Consider the following 21,759-nt stretch of genomic DNA (forward strand, 5'->3'; position numbering starts at 1 on the left):
TCTGAAGGAGAGGAATTGTCCACAATGGCCTTTATAATAGACTGGGAATCCCCAAATACAGCTGCATCTTTGATACCCAAGAAGCTGAGCAGCTTGAGCCCCTGGAGAAGAGCTAGTGCTTCAGCTTGAATGCTGGTGTTAAAGCCCACTCCCCAAGCGTATCTAGATTCAATTCTGCCCTCTGTGCTTTTAATAACACCACCTGCTCCGGAAATACCTGGATTGCCTTTTGCTGCACCGTCAAAAAAGAGAAATTTTCTTGCCTTCTTGATGCAAAACTCAACAAATTTTGCATCCTTAAGACGGATTTGCCAATGTTTTAGCGGAGGGGGGAGCCTAACTCTATCAGTGAAATGGAGATCAAGAGAGGCGCCCCATTTCTTGTTCACTGAGATCTGCCCTGTCTAGCTGGTCTCCCAAACAGTCTTCTAGGTGGCTTTTAATTTTTACCTAGGTTATCTTGGGATCGCTCTTCTTGTCTCTGAATATCCTTTGGTTTCTTTCCAGCCATATGTGCCAGCAGATTAATTTGGGAAGGGCGAGCCAGGCTTCTTTGATATGGGGATTCTGAGCAGTGCCACCAGGGTACATACGCTTCCAGTTTGAGAACAGTTCTGAGCAGTGATTAGGGGGAGCGAAGTCAATGCTCCATGGGCTTAAAGCCTCCTTCTAAAGGTCTGCAGCAAATTTACAGAAGAGCATCATATGGGAGGCATTTTCTTCATGTTCCCCACACAGCGAGCAGCGAGAGGGTCCTATAAAGCCTCTTTTCCGGAGCCTATCCTCTGTCAAAATTTTGTGGTGGCAAAGAAGCCAACAAAAGGAATCGATTTTGGGGAACGTTGTCTGAGACTAGATCCCCTGCCAGGGCTTCGGATTAGGCAGGACATTAGGATGTTGAGAGAGCTGTCTATAGCCCTGCAAAATTGAATAACTCCCAGGGATCAGACCCCATCCCTGAATGTCTTCTTTCCTGCTATTCAAAGGGGCTTTGCCTTTTAGGTGGGAGAGGAAGGTAGCATAATCTTTGGAAAGATTCAACGGCACCTCTAAATTTTTCCATCTCTGCTAGTCGTCATTCTCCCAGTGTGATAAATCCCACAGCGTTTTAATACCAGCTCTGTCCATCCACTCTTTCAATAAAACCAGAGAGTGATCATCAGCAAGGGGGTCGCTGCCCTTAATGTGATCCTCCCATATTTGGATGCGCTTTCCGTTTCCAGGAATCCAGTGCGCATGAAGTTTAATTAAGGCGGAGACTTTTTCACACAGTTTATGAATCATCGTTCCAATGGTTATCTTAGGTTTGTCCAGGCAGCGTGCTCTCTGCCCACGGAAGTATTTTTTCCACAACGCTAGCTGAGCCCAACCCGGCTTTGGGGCAATTATCCTCCATAACAATTTTGCACCCAATGCGATATTTTGCTTGCTGAGATTCTTAAAGTTCAATCCACCTTCCATTCTGGGTAAAGAGATTATGTCCCAGCTTAATAAGGGTATTCTCTTCTCATTAGCTTTGTCGCCTTTCCAGAAAAGTTTCTTATATAATCCTCCATTTTCCTCGTGATGCTAATAGGAGCCATCATAACTGCTGCCTAGTAAATGGGAAGGCTATTCAAGACAGCTTTTATTAGCACTGTCTTACCTACTAGATTGAACCAGTTGTATCCCCAGGATTGAATTTTAGATTTGAATTTTTCCAACAGAGGCAGCTAGTCTCTGCTGAGAGCCCTTTTTTGGAAGACAGGGAGCCCCAGGTACTTGAAGGATGACCGGGAAGAGGTGGCTGCAAAACCAAAACAGTTAGAAATGGCTTGGAGTGATCTGGCTGAGGCATTCCAGCAGAAGATATGACATTTGCCTTTATTGAGGCTGCTTCCTGAGTCTTCACAATAGGCATCCACCACATCTTTAAATCTTTTAGCCAAGGCCAAGGAGGCAGCACCCAGCAAGAGAGAGTCATCCGCGAAAAGCGCATGATTTATGCTTTTGACACCTCTTGCGATGTTCAATCCCATTATTTCTTGTTCTGACTGCTTTTTATTCAAGAGGAAGCTGAGAACTGAAGCTTGGAGGACAAAGAGCAAGGGGGAGAGAGGGCACCCTTGCCTCAGCCCTCTAGAGGCTTTGAAGAAGTCAGTGGCCCTCCCATTCACCAAAGGGGCAATCCATGGCTCACTGATACAAGCCTTGATCCATTTGATAAATTTGAGGCCAAACCCAAATTTGTGCAGGACATCTAATAGAAATCTATGTCTCACCCTGTCAAAGGCGCTTTCAAGATCTAATTTGACGACCATTCCTTTCTCTTTCCATGCCAAGCTTGAGTGAATCGCCTCTTGGACCAGAATAAAGTTGTCCACTATCTGTCTTCCCTGAATAAAACTTCCCTAATTCTCAGGGATAATGTCAGGGAGGATAGTTTTCAGTCTATTTGCGATCACTTTTGTTATCAGTTTGTAGCCTATATTGCAAAGGGAGAAAGGACGAAATCTAGAGAAGGAGTTGGCGCCTTTTTCCTTAGGGATAAGGGCCGGGAAAGCCGAATTGGTGCTTCCCCCTATTTTCTGACAAGCTTGAGATTTCCGGACCATTCTGCATAAATCTTCTCCCACAATCTGCCAACAATTCTACAAGAATCTAGCAGTAAAGCCATCTAGGCCTGGGGCCTTATCAGGATCCATAGTAAAGAGGGCGGTTTTGATTTCATTGTTAGTGACTTCTGCTTCCAAAAACTGATTCTTTCTGGCAGAAATCAGAGTGGGAACCTCATTTACTAAAGTTGAAGTATACCCCTGACCCTATTTTTCACTATACAGATTTTTGAAATGAAGGAAGGCAGCTTTTTTTATGCTTTGAATATCTCTGTGGTTGATGTTCTCTTCCTTGATTTCGGAGATGGAATTGAAATTTTTCCGAGCTTGGGCTTGCTTGTGAAAGAAGGATGAGTTCCTATCTCCTGCCTTGAGCCAAAGCCTACGAGATTTGATCCTCCAATACTCTTCCTCGGCCGAGCTTGCTTTGAGAAGTTTTTGCTGAAGGTCCGCCTCCTTTTCGAGAACTTCTTTTGTGATCTCTTCATTTTCCGAGTTCAGGTGATGGATCTCGAGACATTCTTGTAACTTTTTCCTTTCCACTGCTGGGTTGGGAAGAGATTTTACCCAGTTTTTCAATGCAGCTTTCACTCTCCTGAGCTTTTCCTCCCAAAAAAAGAAGGCAGAGCCATTGATTGGTTGCTTCCAAGTATCTTTTACTAATTGCATAAAGGACTGTTCCTTGACCCAAAGGGGACTGAATTTAAAAGGAATGGGGCCTTGATCCATGTGAGCCAAAAGATCAAGTTTGATGGGCCTGTGATCAAATACACTACAAGGGAGAATATGCATTCTAGATTCTAAACCAAGAAGAAGAAAAGTACTTTGAACAAGAAATCTGTCTAACCTTGCAGCAATATGACCCGAACCGAGTCTTTTATTGGACCAAGTATACTTGCCCGACGAAGGTTTGATGTCGATCATGTCCCAATCCTGGAGCAGATCCTCAACCCATTCTCGCGCTGGATCCCTTACAATGCTTCCTCCACGTTTTTCAGCCAAAGTTAATGTGAGGTTTAGATCCCCGGCAATGATGATGTTTGCTAAATCATCAGAGTCTGCCAATCCTCTAATAGAATCCCAGCAGATCTTTTTTTCTCCTGCGCTGACTGGAGCATACACGTTAAAGTGACAGAGGGTCTCATCTAAGTCAACGTGTTTCAGCTTTGAGAACAACCAATGAGTGTTGGCAATCTCTTTAACCCTTGAAAATTTGTTTGCATTCCAAGAGTGCCTAGGCCTCCTAAGGCACCCCGAGCTGAGACAGCTTGCCCTTCACTTCTCTTCCACAGATTTTTGCCGATATGGAGGAAGGCCTTGTCCTCCATTTTAGTCTCCTGGATGAGGAGTATATCAAGGGATTCGGATCTTATCAGACTTTTGACGGCTTCTTCTTTTATTTTTCTCCCCATACCCCTACAGTTCCAGGAGACGATCTTCATCACTTGCATTTGGAATGGAGAGCTCCTTTAGAGCTCTGGGGCTGGTTTCTAGTCATCTTCGGAGTTTTAGCCAAGAGTTTCTCGAGGGTAGGTTGGCTTCCTTGCAGTTTGTCTTTATAGGTCTCCTGCTCTCTTTTTTCGCGGGCAGATTTTCGGCCTCTCAATGATCTTCTAGCCGAGGTTTGCGAATCTCCTATTTCACCTTCTTCTGAGTCCTCCGAGCCTTGCACTTCCTCAACCTCTTCTGAGGGTATCTCTTCCGTTCTGTCTGCATTACTTTCGGCTTGCTTTGGTCCCGAGGGGGGCTCTTTGTGGGGCGATCCTTCATTTTGTATCTCTATTTCTTGGGTATCCTCTAATGCTGAGCTTAGCTGTATAAATTTATTTCCTTGTTCTTCCATGTGAGGTGTTTGAAGCCCTGAGCCTGCCTGGGGAGCTTTACCATTGATATTTCCAGTTCTAGGGGCTTTGTTTTTGGTCCTTTTAACCTGCGTCCATCCTTCCTCCTTGCCTTTCTCCGCTTCACTATTTTTTGGGCATCCTCTAGCAAAATGGCCGTAGACCTGGCATTTCCTGCACTTGAACGGAAGCTGCTCATAATCCAGCTTTTGAACATGCGTCCAGCTTCCAACCCTAATCTTTATTGCCTCAGGCAGACCGACCTCAAGGTCAACTTCAACACAGATTCTAGCACAATCATATTGATCTTTACTGTTTGCTCGATCAATGAATTTACCCAAGGTGTTTCCGATGTGCTTAAGGGACTCCCAGTTCCAACAATGCATTGGCAGATTGGGCAATCTAACCCACACAGGGACGGCTGTGGGGACGTCAACTGCTGGATCAAAGTCAGGCGTCCACTTATTGAGATACAGCCCCTGAGGGCCCATGAAATAGGGTCCATTACGGAATATCAGATCCTTATCTTCCTTTTCAGAGAATTCAAACAGGAAGAATCCCTTCCCCAGAAAATACGAAGTGACTTTGCCTTTTATCAGCGGCGCCCAGTTCCTTGCGACCCAGCTCTCCGTGGTTTTGGGGGAGGGCCAGAGTCCGGTGAACTGTCCCACCAAAGCACGCTTAGCCAAAGAAAGGGCGACCTAAATCGGTTTCTCAGGAGGAAGCGAGATCTCTGGGATATCATCCAAGCGTTTCACAAATTTCGCAGCCTCGGTTGTTTTCTTTTTTGGAAGAGAGTTCAGCAGTTTGATAAAGGCCTTGGCTTCAGAAAGGGGGGGCGCTGATGACTCCATTGAAGAAGCCTTAGCTCGATCGGATCGAGCTCACCCAAACCCCAACGGGCATAGTCCTTCAAGTCTACTCAGAGAAGATGCCTCTGGAGATCCGTCAGATAGCAAAGGGCCGAAGCACCGCAGGGTAAGACCAGAACGCCTCGCAGATCGAAGCGCCTCGCGGGTGAAAGACCTCCGAAAACCAGGAATATGTCCAAATATTAACAGTGCAATGTGAACCAGAAAAACCTCATAGATAGTATATTCCCTTTTTTAAAGCACATTCTTGTAAAATGAGAATATACTTTCCTTCTATGTTCTCCTTGTTAGTATCTAATTTAATTTAAAAAAAAATGATTTTATTTTATTTTATTTTTATTTGGATTTTAATTTTATTTTATTTTATTTTGATTTTTTATTTTATCATTTGATTATATATTTTTTTCATCTTTTCTCTCTTTTAACTTAATTTTCATTATTGTTGAATTTTCGTGTTATATTAAAATTTGAGTTATGAATACCTATTATTTTTATTAAATAATAATAGTAATTAATATTAGATAATTAAAAATAGAAATAATTTAATAAATAAGATTAGGAATAGTTAGAAATTAGATTATTAATTCATTAAATTATAAATTGTTTATTTTAATTAATTCTAGAATCCTATAACATTCCATTTTTTAATATTAAAATATTTGACTTAGTGACTGTTAAATTTTTTTACCATTGCATCTCTATTATAAATATTTGATGTGTTGGATCTTGCTCTCCATCTTTATCCTAATGATTAACCTCAGTAGACGTTCAAAACACGTCGACCCTGAGTTGTTAATGTGATTTTTCTGGAAGTTTTTTTAAATTATGAATCATAGAAGCCTCCAATCTGAGATAAAATATTAAAAAGAAAACATTAAAACTAAAATAATAATATTAATATTAAAAAAATACATTTAAAATAAAATTAAGAATTATATATATTAAAAACAAAAAATAAATAAAATTTAATTTAATATATATATATATATATATATATAATAAAAAAAATTAAAATTTAAGAATAATTTAAATTAATAATAATAAATAAATCTGTCCCTTAGGACCCCACCAGGTCGGGTTCATTTCTCAGAATCGACCCTAGCCAACTAGGGTGTTGACAGCCATAGCAGGGCCAATGGAGGGGTCAGGCCAAGCCCCTTTAGTCGGCACTGTGGCAACCCAACGCCCCTCCCTAGCCAACAATTCTTTAAAAATTCGTTAATTGAAATATATATATATATATATATATATATATATATATATTAGTTTTTTTTAAATGAATTTTTTATGTTATTTAAATTTGTTTAATGTTTTTTTTTTAATATTTTAATGTGTGTGTTTGTTTGTTTGTTTTTGTTTTTTTTTTTTTTAGAGGTTTTTTTATTATTTTTTTTCAATTTAGTTGTATTTTTTATTTTTTAATCTCCTATGTTTTAATTTTTATTCTTAAAGATTTTGTTTTTTGTTTTTGTTTGTTTGTTTTTTTAATTGTATGTTTTTTTAACATCTTTTTTGTTAGACTCTCTGATTTTCGAGTTTACATATTCATTATTCACCCCTCTACAAGGAGGACAGTAGCACAAGATTCGAACCCAAGATCTCTGGTTCGGTGAGACTTCATTCCATGGCCATTACCACTTGAGCTACTCATTTTTTATCTGAATCATTTTTTTGGGAAAAAACTTCAAATGTTATCATCTTTGGATATAAAATTCATAAAATTTGTTATTTTTCCAACATTTTTTGTTTGAATTTTTCATAAAAATATTTTATTTAACATGTCACTTTAAGCGAAAAGGTATTAAAAAACCTATTTTATATATATATATATATATATAAGCAAAATGTGTATTTTTGTTGAGTGTTTAAAATTATTATTCTTTAGTGACAATTATGTCATGTGTATTGCAGTATTAATTAAGGAGATATAAATTTATAAAAAACTCTATCCTCAAAATATTAATGTTATTATTTTTTTAAACTTCACAAAAAAAATTAAAAATTTCATTATAAAAAAATATTGCAAAGAAAAACAAAAAACACATGTTTGGAAAACCCTTAAAAAACAAACATCTTAGGACCAAAAACAAGAAGAGGAATAAGACAACTTGAAAAATGGTTAAATAATCAACTTCAAAAATAAATAAATAAATAAATTTTAAAAAAAATAAAATAAAATAAAAAATTGTGTATACACAAGACATCAGAAAAATTAAAGTGTCAAAATTTGCCTTAAAAAAAATGTTTATGCTTTCAAAATCCATATAAAAATCACCAACATTTAAAAAAAATATCCATACTTAATCCATTAGAAAATTTAAGTGTAAAAATAAGCCCTTTAGAAAAAAGGGGTTGATGTTGCATCAACAATTTTTAAAATTCGCATGAAAATCAGTGACATTTAAATAAAATTATCCACACTTAATACATTAGAAAATTTAAAGTGTGAAAAATAAGCTCTCTAAAAAAATGTGTTGATGCTACATCCTCAGTTTTCAAAATCAGCATGAAAATCACTAACATTAAACAAAAAATGTTCATACTTGATACATATGAAAACTTAAAGTGCCAAAAATATGCTCTAAAAAAAAAGTGTATTCTAAATAACCACTTTTCAAAATCAGGTGGTTTTTTTGCTACCTCAAAAAAACAGGTCATCAGTAAAGTTCTCGTTTGATCAGTATCTATGTTTACTATTTTAAGAAGTTTAATTTTCTTCTCTGATATAGTTATTGAATTCCCTATGATCCGCTGCCTCTTAAAGATTTTAACAAGGTCCCCATAGATCTAATCCAAATTTAGCAGAACCAAAAGGGCACAAAACTGTAATTGTGACTTTTAATGATTTCCAATGAGATGGGTCTATGATTCGAGCTACACCAAGGAAGAATTTTGGAAGTAAACAAAAAAATTTAGGCCAGACACGAATTGGACACTAAAAAATGATCTAAATGGGTAGTGATATGGCCAAGACCCATTCATCTATTGCTCCCAATGTACTTGTTGAAGTGTGCTTGACAACAAAAAGATTTAATTTCATGATTATATCTTTTATATTTTCTTGAAATTGATCCTAACTATAAAGCCTCTTTTTTTCTAACACGAATACAAGGTGGTATTGAAGTGTCCACAAAATATACAATCAAGGCCATATTGTGTGTCTCCCAGTTTCAAAAGAGAAGCCCATCACTCTGTTTTTTCCTAAAATTGGCGAGACATATATAAATTGACTACAATACATAACTTTTGAGAGGCAAGGTGCAAGAATCTCATCGTTGTCCAATGAGGAGAGAAGCATTAATCTAAAAAACTGAGAAATGAAGATTCCTAAAGAGTACAAAGATTGCCTAAAGCACCCCTAGAGATTACCTGTTGAAATATGGCAACAAGAATATTTCAATTTAATTTGTCCTTGAATTAAATTGTGAATTAAAATCGAATTTAGTTTTAACAGCGACTTAGAAATTATTAATTAATTTATTTTAAATTAATTAGATGGAGAAATTCAAGTTAGAAGTCTTTCTGAAGTCATTCAAGAGTTATCCCTCAAATTAAGGAGATAAGATTGAGTTATATTTAAGTTGTAATTAGTTAACTCAGTTTACTAAGTTAAGTCCAGTTAAATTAGTTCCAAACTATTTGAGGAACTAATATAGAGTTAACAATCAGTGGATGCATGCATGCACTCAACTAATGCTACTCCAGTTAACAGAAGATTCCTTCATCAGAAACTCATGCATGTCTATTCTGAGAAATACCTAGTTGAGTTAAATGTCAATGACAGTGTACTATCAATTGCATGTGTTTTCTCAAAGAGAAAACTCATGCATGCAGTCAAGGATTTAATCCTTAAGGATTGCGCAGTTTTGGAGGGGTTTTCCACTTGGTTGAAGGAGAATCATCCACAAGGAACAACGCAAGGAAATGGAAGCTTGGAGGGCAAAGAGGAAGGCTAGAGAGAATCCAAGATCTGTGAGGATTGTACTGAGCGCTAGCTAGCTGTGAGAGCTAAGGCTTTGTATAATTCCTATGTATTTCCACTTTGTATGATAATACAGATAGTGGAATTTTTTCGCCGAGGCTTTCCCCAAAGTATTTTCATGTGTATTGTGCGATTGATTCTTCTTCTTCTGGTTATATTGTTCAGCTCGATCTTTAAGCTTCCGCAAATTGATAGTAGAAGTAGGTTATAGTATTCTTATTTGATTTATATTGCATAATCAGGTTAACTTACCTTCAGATTTTTCTACATGGTATCAGAGCTGGATTTGTAGAAATTATCTACATGGTATTGGAGCTGTGAACAGTATACTGAGAAGAGAATTCGAAGTTTGAAGTTCGGGGTTGCAGGTGCAAATCAAATTCGTATCATACTTCAAGGTTGGCCAATGGCGTTCTATGGCTTGAGACTCGAGTATGCTTTGGAAGGTAGCTCGAATTACATAGCATGGAAAGATAGAATGGAGGTTGTATTAGAAGACAATGGCTTGAAGGAATTCATTGATCAAGAAATCCCAAAGCCAGCTTCAACTAATGCACAACAATTGGCTGAGTGGAAGAAGTGTGTGGCGAAGGCAAGATGGATCATTCTTGAGGGAGTTCAAGACCATATTGTCTCGAGTATCCATGGGAATGATACTCCATTTTCAATGTGGAAGACGTTGAAGGACCTCTACCAGAACAGTAGCGACCAGAGGAAATTGGTGCTTGTTAGAGCTCCAAGAAACTCTCATAGGTTGTAGCTCGGAGATTCCTGGTAACATATAAGTTCAACTTATTGTTGCAATGGATGAATGGAAGGGATGATGCTTGTCAAAGCCAGATAACCACTTCTACTTTGTTTCACTCCAAACATGTGTGAACACCCCCAGACTACAAGGCTTTATACCACCAACTACTCACAGTTCAGAGATCGGGTGAATGTGGAGAATACTGACCACACTAACAGATGCACAAGACCATGTGATGGCCGGGTGCAACCAGTAAAGAAGTCTGCAAATCTAATCTACTAATGCAAAGATAGGATGACAGCTCTCTTGCATTAAATAGAAAGAAACCTGGACTACCTATTCAATGATGCATACAAGATTTTAACACAGAGATAGGATGACAACTATTCTAATGCTAAACATCAAGAGCTCAAGAATATAACAAATCAGGCACAGCTTGGAAGAGAAGAAAATGGAAAGTGAGCAGTTAACAGCAAAAGAAGCTTGTATTCGCTGAAAATGAAGACGAGAAGCTGCAAATGACAAAATATATACAGTCTCCAGAAGTTGAACCTTACACCAAATGCCAACCTATCAACCCTAATTACATCTTGTTTTTGGGTATTTATATATTTTACATTACAAGGGCACTTGGCCATTTAAGTATGGAGGGGTCATAATTGACCACCAACTGCATTTAACTCCCTGATGGAGTCTCTGACTGTGTTCGCTTGTTGTAGTGGATGAATCCGAACCTTTCTGGTGTTGTGTTGTCCTCTTAAGCAGTTGGAGTGCTTGTACCAGTGAAATTCCATAACTGGTAAATGAAGCTATAGGGTCATGGTCTATCCTTTTCACCCTTGGCCATGCTATTTGTTAAAGATGGTTGTTGGGGGCGACTATGACTGCTACTGGCAAGCTGGTCACCTTCCTCCTTCAGGAAAATGGAGTGGTCAAAGGACATGGACTGCATGGGCGAGTGGACGAGTTGGATGAGGGGGAAGGTTGCATGTCGGATCGAAGAAATGGACAACAGAGATGACTCGACGGAGGCTACCGGCCGAGGTAAGAGTGGGTTGAATTTGGGTCGTTAAATCTTAGGTGGCCAGATCTAATGGTGATCAGGAGGCGAAGTTATGCGGTCGTTATCAGGCGGTGACGGTTTAGTCAGATGGGAATGGTATTGATCGCACCGCTTTTGGGCGTACAGCGGTAAAAGGACGAGACCGCGCGATTCCACTCAGCGCTTGACACGTAGCGGCGGATGAGAGAGAAAAACCGCTCTCATCGCACGCTAACATTCAATCACTTGACAGGTGCGATAAGTGCGAAGGCCATCAGATTTCCGTGGAGATGATCAGATGGTGGAAGAATGATCGCGCAAGTTGCTTTATTGGGCATGATGAGAGCCGTTACATCGGTGGGTTGATCAACGATGGGAATTAAGAAATGGGTTTATGAGCATGCGGGGTTATATGGGTGAGGTTCTATGATGTGTTTAGGCCTTTGCACTCGGGGCTTAGAGTAAAAGGGGTTTATGTCGGGTTTAGAGGAAAAAAAAGAGGAACTGAAGGTGAAGGGGAATAAGCTGGATAGAGGAAGAAAGGAGGAAGTGACTATTATGAGCTTCCTTTTGAGCAGAACCAAGCAGATCAAGCTCATCTCTAACCTTAGAAAATCCTCGTTATACAGCAGAGCTAACATTGGCTCCTTCTGGGGATGAGATCCTCCCTGTGAGGTCTCAAGAACTGTAGACCAATGCCTTTCCTACAAAACAAGATCAAAAACCATGCCTAGTGTTCCATTGAGCATGGAGTCTAATTAAGCCTACACTAAAACTTGTAAAAAGAACATATTTACAATGTTGAGGCCAAACGGCCTTAAACAACATAAATTTTCAAAAATCGTCCATTAACTGGGCCATCAAAAACTGTCTCTCCTTCCACATTTTGCAGCATGAAAGTGTTGTTCCCCTGGATCTGAGAAATGATAAAAGGCCCAGTCCACAGAGCATCGAACTTCCCATGGTTGTCTTTCTTCTCCTTGAGTGCATCCCATTTAAGAACCAAGTCCCCAACTTGAAAACTGTCTATCTTTGCCTTTCTGTCAAAGGCTTCCTTGATTCTCTTTTGATGTGCTACAGACTTTTCAACCAATTGATCTCTGATTTGATGCACTTCTGCCAAATCATTGATCCTTCTAGCCATGTCATCTTCTCCATTCTGCTCTTCCTGCAAGAACTTTGCCACAGGGAGGGTCAACTAAATTGGGAATACAGCCTCAGTGCCATAAACCAGCTTGAATAGAGAATTCCCTATGGATTTCTTGGTAGTGACCCTGTCAGCCCACAACGCATACTTGAGCTTCGAATCCCAGTTCCTCTTATTGTCTTCCAACAACTTTTTGATTATCCTTATCAAGCTCTTGTTGGATGATTCTGCCAGACCATTACCTTGAGGGTAATATGAGGTGGAATGAACTAACTTGATGCCCATTGAGTCACACATGTCCACCAATTCTTTGGCCCTAAAGGTTGTTGCATTCTCTGTAACTAATTTCTGTGGATAGCCAAACCTAGTGAAGATATTCTCTATCAAGAACTTTATGACCACACGATGATCAGCTTTCCTAGTAGGGATGGCCTCAATCCACTTAGTGAAATAGTTAGTGGCTACTAAGATCCATCTGTGCTGGCCACTGGAATGCAGATTAATTTCTCCTATGAAATCCAAACCCCACTGCTGAAAAGGACCGTTGGCATGTATTGGCTTTAAGGGCAGGGACTTCAACTATTGTTTTCCTTCAAACCTCTGACACCTATCACAAGATTTTACAAATGAAAATACATCAGAAAACAAGGTGGGCTAATAATACCCAGCTCTGAGAATCTTGTGGGCTGTGGTTTTCCAATAGTGATGTCCTCCACAAAGGCTGGAATGAAACTGATGCATGACCTCCATGGATTGATCTTTGTCCAGACATCTTAAGAGGATTCCAGATGGGTCCCTCCAATACAGAAAGCTTTCATGGATGTAATACTTGGCTACTTTTAGCTTCATAGTTCTGGCTTGGCTTGAATTTAGGCCTGGAGGGACTTCTAGCTTTAACAAAAATTGAGCTACTATAGAATACCATTCACAAGAACCTAGATTTTCAGTCAATGACTGGTTCTATCTAGGTTCAACTGTTGCTTCCCCTGTTTGTCTGTCATCTAAGCTTGTGCTTATTAAATTCATATCTAGCATTCTGCAATTTTCTTCAGCCATTAGCTTGGCAAGACCTGACCTCTAACAGGCTTGGTGGGCTTCAATTCTATGTTGAATTCTATAAGCTTTGCAATCCATTTGGCCCTTCTTCCATCAACATCTGGCTGCGTTAGGACATATTTTACTGAGGCAGAGGGCACATATGCAATTACCTTGGAGTGCAAAATGTATATTCTGAAATCTTTCAAGGATTTGATAAGATCATAAGCCTGTTTTTCTATGATATCATACCTCAGTTCAGCATCCCTTGATGTCTTACTAAAGAATGCCAGTGGATGTTCTGAACCTTCATTATCTCTCTGCAATAAGACCACTGCAAGTGTGTCCCCTGAGGCAAATGAAAAGATATGGAACTCCTTACTGTAGTCTGGGCTGATCAAAGTGGGAGCTTTCATAATAGCCCTCTTGATGGCTTCAAACGATCTTCTTGCTGCCTCAGACCATTTGACCTCTGATCCCTTTTTCAACATGGAGGTGATGTGTTTTACCAATTCTGCAAAATTTGGAATGAACCTCCTTAGAAAAATTATTTTGCCCAGAAAGGATTGGATATCCTTTTTTGATCTTAGTACAAACAAGGTCTATATTGCTTTCACTCTTTCTGGGTCAATTTTGACACCTACAGCAAAAACAATGTGTCCAAGGAGCTTGCCTTCTTCTAAAGAAAATTGTGACTTTTTAGGATTTACTGATATCCCAAACCTCCTGCACTTCAGAAACACTTTCTTCAAATGCTACAAATGGTCTTGATGGCTGCTGGAGTATACTGTTATATCATCTAGGTAGACAAGGACAAACTTATCCTTCTCTCCTACGAATGCTATATCCATAGCTCTCTGAAAGGTGGCTCCAGCGTTCATCAGCCTAAAAGGCATCTTGGAGTACATAAAAGTGCCCCAAGGAGTGGTGAATGTTGTCTTTTCTTGGTCATCAGGATGTACAGCAACTTGGTTATACCCTGAAGACCCATCCAAGAAAGACATCACTCTGGCTCCTGAGACTTTCTGCAGCAAATGCTCCACCTTGGGCAGGGGATAGTTGTCTTTCTTAGAGCATTTGTTCAGGTTTCTGAAATCAACGCACAGCCTGATTTCTCCACTCTTCTTCCTTACCACTACCAAGTTGGCTACCCACTTTGAATATCTCATAGGAACTATGATTTTGGCAGCGAACAACTTCTTGATTTCTTTTTCAATTAGAGGGAGGAGCAGAGGATTTATGGGTCTCAGCTACTACTTGAAAGGGATGGTTTCTTTCTCCAAAGGAATCTTATGCTGGATGATCTTCTTGTCATAAGTCTTAAGGTCACTGTATTCCCAGGCAAAGACATCAACAAAGTGCTTCATTAAGGTGCAGTACTTAGTACTTTGGGCAGCAGACATATGGGTGGATAGATTTATATATTTTGGACGCTCTGGACTCCCTATATTATGCCTATGGACTGCAGACTGATCTTCTTTTTGGGCAGCCTTATAAGGCACATCATTATGGTCAAACAACTTTTCTAGAGGCACTAGCCCTCTAAGTATATGATTGCTAGGTAGTTGTACAATGTTTTCATGGCCAATTTTGTTCTTAAGCTGGGGCTGGGGACATTCCTCCAAGGCTTCATTCTCTTGGTCAATTTTCATTTCAGAGAATTCATCAATGACTTGCAGAAACCTATTTACTTCATCATCATCCTCAAAGACTTTCCAATGCAGGACATTATCAGGCAACGATGGTCTATATTTTATCTGGATTTCATAAACCAATCTAGGAGGCATGGGAGGGATGAACATGCTAGCAGACACAGCAAGGGAATCAGCAAGCTGATTTTTGACTCTAGGAATGTATGAGATAAAAAAACTATCAAAAGAATCTTTGAGTCTCCATACCTCATCTTTGTATGCTTTCAGCCTTGGGTGCCTTGCTTGGAACGTTTTGTTCACTTGCGGAATGATGAGATCAGCGTCTCCAAACACCTTTATATTTCTGATCCCTCTATCTTTGGCAGTGTTTAAGCCCAATATCAGAGCCTCATACTCTGCTATATTTTTGGTGACCTGAAAAGTCAGCTTAAAAGATAGATGTGTGCTTTCTTGCTTTGGAGATACCAGCACCACTCTGCTCCTGCAGTTTCCCTTGAACATGCTCCATCAAAGAACATATCCTAAACCTAATTTCCTTCTTCTTCTATGCCCTGAGCTACTAGTTTTTTGAGTTGTATCAGGGCCTTATGGGATTCTTCAATTTAGAAAATACAAGCTCCAAAATCAGTGTCCACAGTGTAAATGGGATGATTAGTAGAATTCTTCTCATCACTGATGATGTAGGCCAGCTGGGCTTCCCTATACAGTCTTTTGATTTCTCCTCCAAAAACTAGGACAGTGGCATAAGATAAATCATTTTGTAATGTCCCACCCAACCTCTTAATCCACCCTCTGGAAAGCAGCATACCAAACTTAGGGGGGACATCTGCTACCACAATATCCATCATCATGTTCTTCATGGGCAGCTGAGTTAGGGTGATAGCCAAGTCTTTAATTAATCCTAGACATTTCACCTTTCTTGAATCAAAGAAGAATAGGTCATCATATGGTCTGGTGATATCAAGGCCTAACTCTTCCATGACAGCTTTAGGCATCAAATTATGGTTGGCACCTGTGTCCAGCAGGTAGTTGTGGAGAGTTTTGTCATGAATGGTCAAGGAGACATAAAATGATGGGGAGCTATTATCAAAGGATTCAGTCATTGGGCTAAGCACAACTGCAGGTTTATCATCTTGTAAATACATAGTCATTGGAGGCTTGTGAGGTTTTTAGCTCAAGGGCATCAAGGATAGGCTTTCTAAATACCTCACTCTTTGCAAGTTCTATCAGAGGTACAGATATTTTAAGTTTCTGGACTTCTGATTCAAGATGAAAGGGGAAGGGAACTTATCAGGGCCTCTTACCTCTTGAGCTGGTGCTTTCAGGATGACTGAATCAGCTGCTAGTTTTTTCTATTTGCTGGTCCGCCACTCTATGGGGACAACAGCTCTTTGGGAAGGATTTTCTTGGGCATTGCTCATTCTTAACCTGAAATTATTTCTTTGCTGAGATTCAGTCTGTAGAACAGCTTCTCTGTCCCACTCTTGGCTGGTCTGGTCTTTGAGTAGTGACTCTTCATAGGCATCCAATGTCAGAAAGGCAGCACTGCCCTTATTTTCCATGCAATGAATCTCATCCTCCTCATCAAACGGTTCCTCCTCCATGACTATGTTCTAGAAAGGGGCCTTAACCCTTTGTTCTTCATTGGCCTCTTTACCTCTTTGAATGATCTGCAATTGTTCATTTGCTCCTCTGAATGGATTTGGATTTCTAGAAGCAAATGTGCTAGGCAGCCTTGTCTTGCCAGAACTCTGCTCAACCTTTAACTTGGATATCTCAGCAGCCAATGACTCTATCATTTTAGTCATTTTGTCTAATTTAAGCTCTAAAGATGAAGAAGAGGAGGAAGCCTCACTTCTATCAGCATGACCCTTAAGTTTTTCTGTAGCCATGATATTAGATTCCACCTCTAAGGCTGCATCTTTCATTTCAGCTAGAGAAGCAGATCTTCTTTCTCTTAACAACAGGCAGAAATCAGAATCAAAGGCATTGGCATAGGTGAGTTTTGCAAAAGTGGGGGTAGGCTTTACTTCAGCTGGTATCTTGCTATACATCTGATTGAATCTCTTATTAAAATCAGAGAATGACTCCCCATTTTCCCTTTTGAGGTTTCCAAACTCAGTATGGTAGTATAGCAGGTCTTTCTTATCTCCCCAATGCTTTAAAAACACATCATCCAATGCTTCAATGTCTGCTATGGACCTAGGGGTCATCTCTCTGAACCATTTTCTAGCCTCTCCATCAAGGCTTTGGACAAACACTCTCATCCACACATCATCTTCACTGATATCAAAGTTATTAGCATAACTATAAAAAGACTCAAGGTGCTCTTCCGTTGTTACTCCCTCTGTACCAGTGAACTTAGGCATGTATTTCTGGTATTCTCCTGCAGGCATGGCATTCAAAGGAATAGGTAGGACCAGGGGTCCATACCTAGCAGCTATGATTCTCTCCATCTTAGTGGGTGCTTGTGGGCCTGCCATGACTAGGATAGATGGAAGGGTACTGGCAGTTTGAAAGGTAGGGAGCTGTAAAATAACTGACAAGGATAAAGGAATATGATGGACTGTAGGGGAGGTTTTCTTCAGACTGAGATCCAAAGGGGAACTTATTGAACAAGAAGCTTTATGAATCTCTGAGGGTATTTCTTCACTGACAGTGCTAGGCTCTATATCTTCAAAATGAACATGCTGAGTTACAAGCCTTTCTTGCAGAGATACATAAGATTGTTTAGGCTTGCCTGATCCTGATGCTCCTTTTTGTATGATCTTTCTCTGCTTAACAATCTTCTTAGGGTCAGGCACTGGATCAGCTGGTGATTTCTGAGGATTTCTCCGAGTGTGCCTCACAAACTGAGCTAGAACTGTGATGTGGAGTCGCCAAAAGGTTGGTCCTCTAGTAGAGTCGCCAGATAGATGATTACAACCAAAAATGTGTCCAGAGTTTGTTTATCATCAAAGTTGTATCTGTGTCGTTCTCCCAGGGAAGCTGAGCTTCAATCTCCTCTCCCAGGCAGCGGTGCCAATTATGTTAGAGCTCCAAGAAACTCTCCTAGGTTGTAGCTCGGAGATGCCTAGTAACATATAAATTCAATTTATTGTTGAAATGGATGAATGGAATGAATGATGCTTGTCCAAGCCAGATAACCACTTCTACTTTGTTTCACTCTAGACATGCGTGAACACCCCCAGACTACAAGGCTTTAAACCACCAACTACTCACAATTCAGAGATCAGGTGAATGTGGAGAACACTGACCACACCAACAGATGCACAAGACCATGTGATGGTTGGCTGCAACCAGTAAAGAAGTCTTCAAATCTAATCTACTAATGCAAAGACAGGATGACAACTCTCTTGTATTAAATAGAAAGAAACCTGGACTACCTATTCAATGATGCATACAAGATTTTAATACGGAGATAGGATGACAACTATTCTAATGCTAAACATCAAGAGCTCAAGAATACAGCAGATCAGGCACGGCTTGGAAGAGAGGAAAATGGAATGTGAGCAGTTAACAGCAAAAGAAGCTTGTATTAGCTGAAAATGAAGACGAGACGCTGCAAGTGACAAAATATCTACAGTGTCCAGAAGTTGAACCTTACACCAAATGCCAACCTATCAACCATGATTATATCTTGTTTCTGGGTATTTATAGATTTTACATTACAAGAGCACTTGACCATTTAGGTATGGAGGGGTCATAATTGACCACCAACTGCATTTAACTTCCTGATGGAGTCTCTCACTGTGTTTGCTTGTTGTAGTGGATGAATCTAATCCTTTCTGGTGTTGTGTTGTCCTCTTAGGCAGTTGGAGTGCTCGTACCAGTGAAATTCCATAACTGATAAATGAAGCTACAGGGTCGTGCTCTATCCTTTTCACCCTTGGCCATGCTGTTTGTTAAAGATGGTTGTTGGGGGCGACTGTGACTGGTACTGGCAAGCTGGTCACCTTCCTCCTTTGGGCAAACAGAGTGGTCAAAGGACATGGACTGCATGGGCAAGTGGAAGAGTTGGATGAGGGGGAAGGTTGGACGGCGGAGATGACTCGGCGGAGGCTATTGGCTGACATAGAAGCGGGTTGAATTTGGGTCGTTAGATCTTAGGTGTCCAGATCTAACGGTGATCAGGAGGCGAAGTTACACGGTTGTTATCAAGCGAGGATGGTTTAGTCAGGCGAGAATGGTATTGATCGCACCGCTTTTGGGTGTACAGCAGTAAAAGGACGGGACCACACGATTCCACTCAGCGCTTGACACGTAGCAGCGGATGAGAGAGAAAAACCTCTCTCATCGCGCGCTAACGTTCAATCACTTTACGGACACGATAAGTGCAAAGGCTGTCAGATTTCGACAGAGATGATAGGGCGGTGGAGGAATGATCGTGCAAGTTGCTTTATCGGGCGCAATGAGAGTCGTTAGATCGATGGGGTGATCAACGGCGAGAATTAAGAAATGGGTTTATGAGCGCGCGGGGTTATCTGGGTGAGGTTCTATGATGGGTTTAGGCCTTTGCGCTCAGGGCTTAGAGTAAAAGGGGTTTATGTCGGGTTTAGAGGAAAAAACAGAGGAACCGAAGGTGAAGGGGAATAAGCTGGATAGAGGAAGAAAGGAGGAAGTGACCGTTATGAGCTTCCTTTTAAGCAGATCAAGCTCATCTCTGACCTTAGAAAATCATCGTTATATAGCAGAGCTAACAGTGCTCAAGGATAAGCTTCGAAAAATCAAGATGGAGAAGGGTGATACTATTTCCACATATCTAAACAAGCTCACCACCTATAGAGATGAGCTTGATAGTGTGGGAATAACTATTGTCGATGATGATATGGTGAGCCTCGCTCTCCTTGGCCTTCCAAAGAGTTTGAATAGCTACTAGGACTTTATGAATGGAAGGGAGAAACTATCGGATTGGGAATGACTGTGGTCGGATCTCATGCAGGAGGAGATCAGGAGGAGCACACGAAATGGTTCTTCATCCAAGGATGATGATGAAGAAAATTTGGCCTTAGTAAGGCAAGGAAAGGGAAGGGGAAGCCTTCCCATTTCAAATCGAATTCTTCTCATGGAGGGAAGAAGGGTGACATGTCTAAAGTGAGATGCTTTAATTGTCACGAGATGGGACATTATGCGACTAATTGCCCATCGAAGAAGTCCAAGAAGAGATCCTCAGAAGGATCGGAAGGTGAGGCATTAGCCTCTCAGTTCAAAATGGACATTACCCTCATCACATGCATGGTGTCATCAATGATGGGTTGTGTCTGGTATCTTGATAGTGGAGCCTCATTCCACATGACCGATGATGAAAATCTATTCAGTGCTTTGGAGGAGAAAAACCTCAAGATGCGCATAGAGATGGGTGATGACGGAAGGTATAGTGTTTCAAGAGTGGGCACGGTTGCTTTTCAGAGGGAGCATGGAGCTCCTCTCATCTTGACAGATGTGATGTATGTGCCTGGACTGAAAAAGAACTTGGTATCGGTCGCAATGTTGGAGAACAAAGGCTACGATGTTGTCATTAATAAAGAAAAGGCATTCCTAATACACATAGACACAGGTTAAACCAAGAGTATAGGGATTTGGATGAAGAATCTCTATAAACTAATCCACAAACTTGCAAAGTTTCAATAGAAAGATGATCTAGCAAAATTTAATTGATAAGCATGTTCCAAGCTTATAATAACAAAAGAAGATTTTTGCATGAGTTGTGGAACTCAAGACAAATAGGGTATATGTCAAATTTGGTGGACGTGAATTTTGAGCACTACAAGCTATGCATTAAGCGATGACAATGTATTTTAAGTAATATTAAACTTTAAATGGTTATACATAAAAATAAAAACTAGCCTTTATTATAATATAATATCTAAATTGATAAATCCTATTATGTATGATTTATTATTAATTTACTATCAAATTTATTGCCAATAATATTTTTTTTACTAAATTTATTTTAAATTATTATTTTAACTTATATTTATTTTTTCGAAATTCTATATAATTACATATCTCATCATGTTTATCAAATTTCAGAATATGCATAAAGATGATAAGTAATAATGAACTTTAATGTTATATACAAAACTAAAAACTACCATTTATTATAATAGCATATCTAAATTGATAAATGCTATTATGTATGATTTATTATGAATTTTTTATCAAATTTATTACTAGTAATAATGTTTTTACTAAAAATCTCTTAAATTATTATCTAAACTTATATTTATCTTCTTGAAATTCTATACAATTACATCTCACATCATGTTTATTAAATTTCTATTTAATAGATTTCTAAAATATTTTAGAATTTGCCTAAAGATGATAAGTCATCCCATCTTATTCATCAGATTTCTATCACATCATATCTATCAAATTTCTATCTAACAGATTTCTAAAATATTCTAGAAACCGAATAAAAATGATAGACTATTACATTACATCCATAATTTCTAAACTTATATTTATCTTCTTGAAATTCTATACAACTACATCTCACATCAAGTTTATTAAATTTCTATTTAATAGATTTCTAAAATATTTTAGAATTTGCATAAAGATAATAAGTCATCACATCTTATTCATCAGATTTCTATCACATCATATCTATCAAATTTCTATCTAACAGATTTCTAAAATATTCTAAAAACCAAATAAAGATGATTGACTATTACATTATATCCATAAATTTCTAAAATCTAAATAAAAATGAGAAACTATCACATCAGATCAATCAAATTTCTAAATATTCTAAATCTGCATAAAAATGATGATCAATAATCCTATACTTGTATCACAAACCTACCTCCCTCTTTGTTTTGTCAAAGAAATCAAATCCTTGCGTCT

At 39.3% G+C, this 21,759-nt stretch overlaps 1 pseudogene; it reads left to right on the forward strand.

Annotated features, from left to right (window-relative positions):
- Window positions 1–21,759, forward strand: part of LOC149234490 (uncharacterized) — a 308,191-nt pseudogene that overhangs the window by 232,610 nt on the left and 53,822 nt on the right.

Source organism: Pinus tabuliformis, chromosome 8 (genome assembly GCF_031772625.1).
Source record: "Pinus tabuliformis cultivar Carrire ecotype Pingquan chromosome 8, CPIR1, whole genome shotgun sequence".
In the NCBI taxonomy this organism is placed as follows: Eukaryota; Viridiplantae; Streptophyta; class Pinopsida; order Pinales; family Pinaceae; genus Pinus; species Pinus tabuliformis.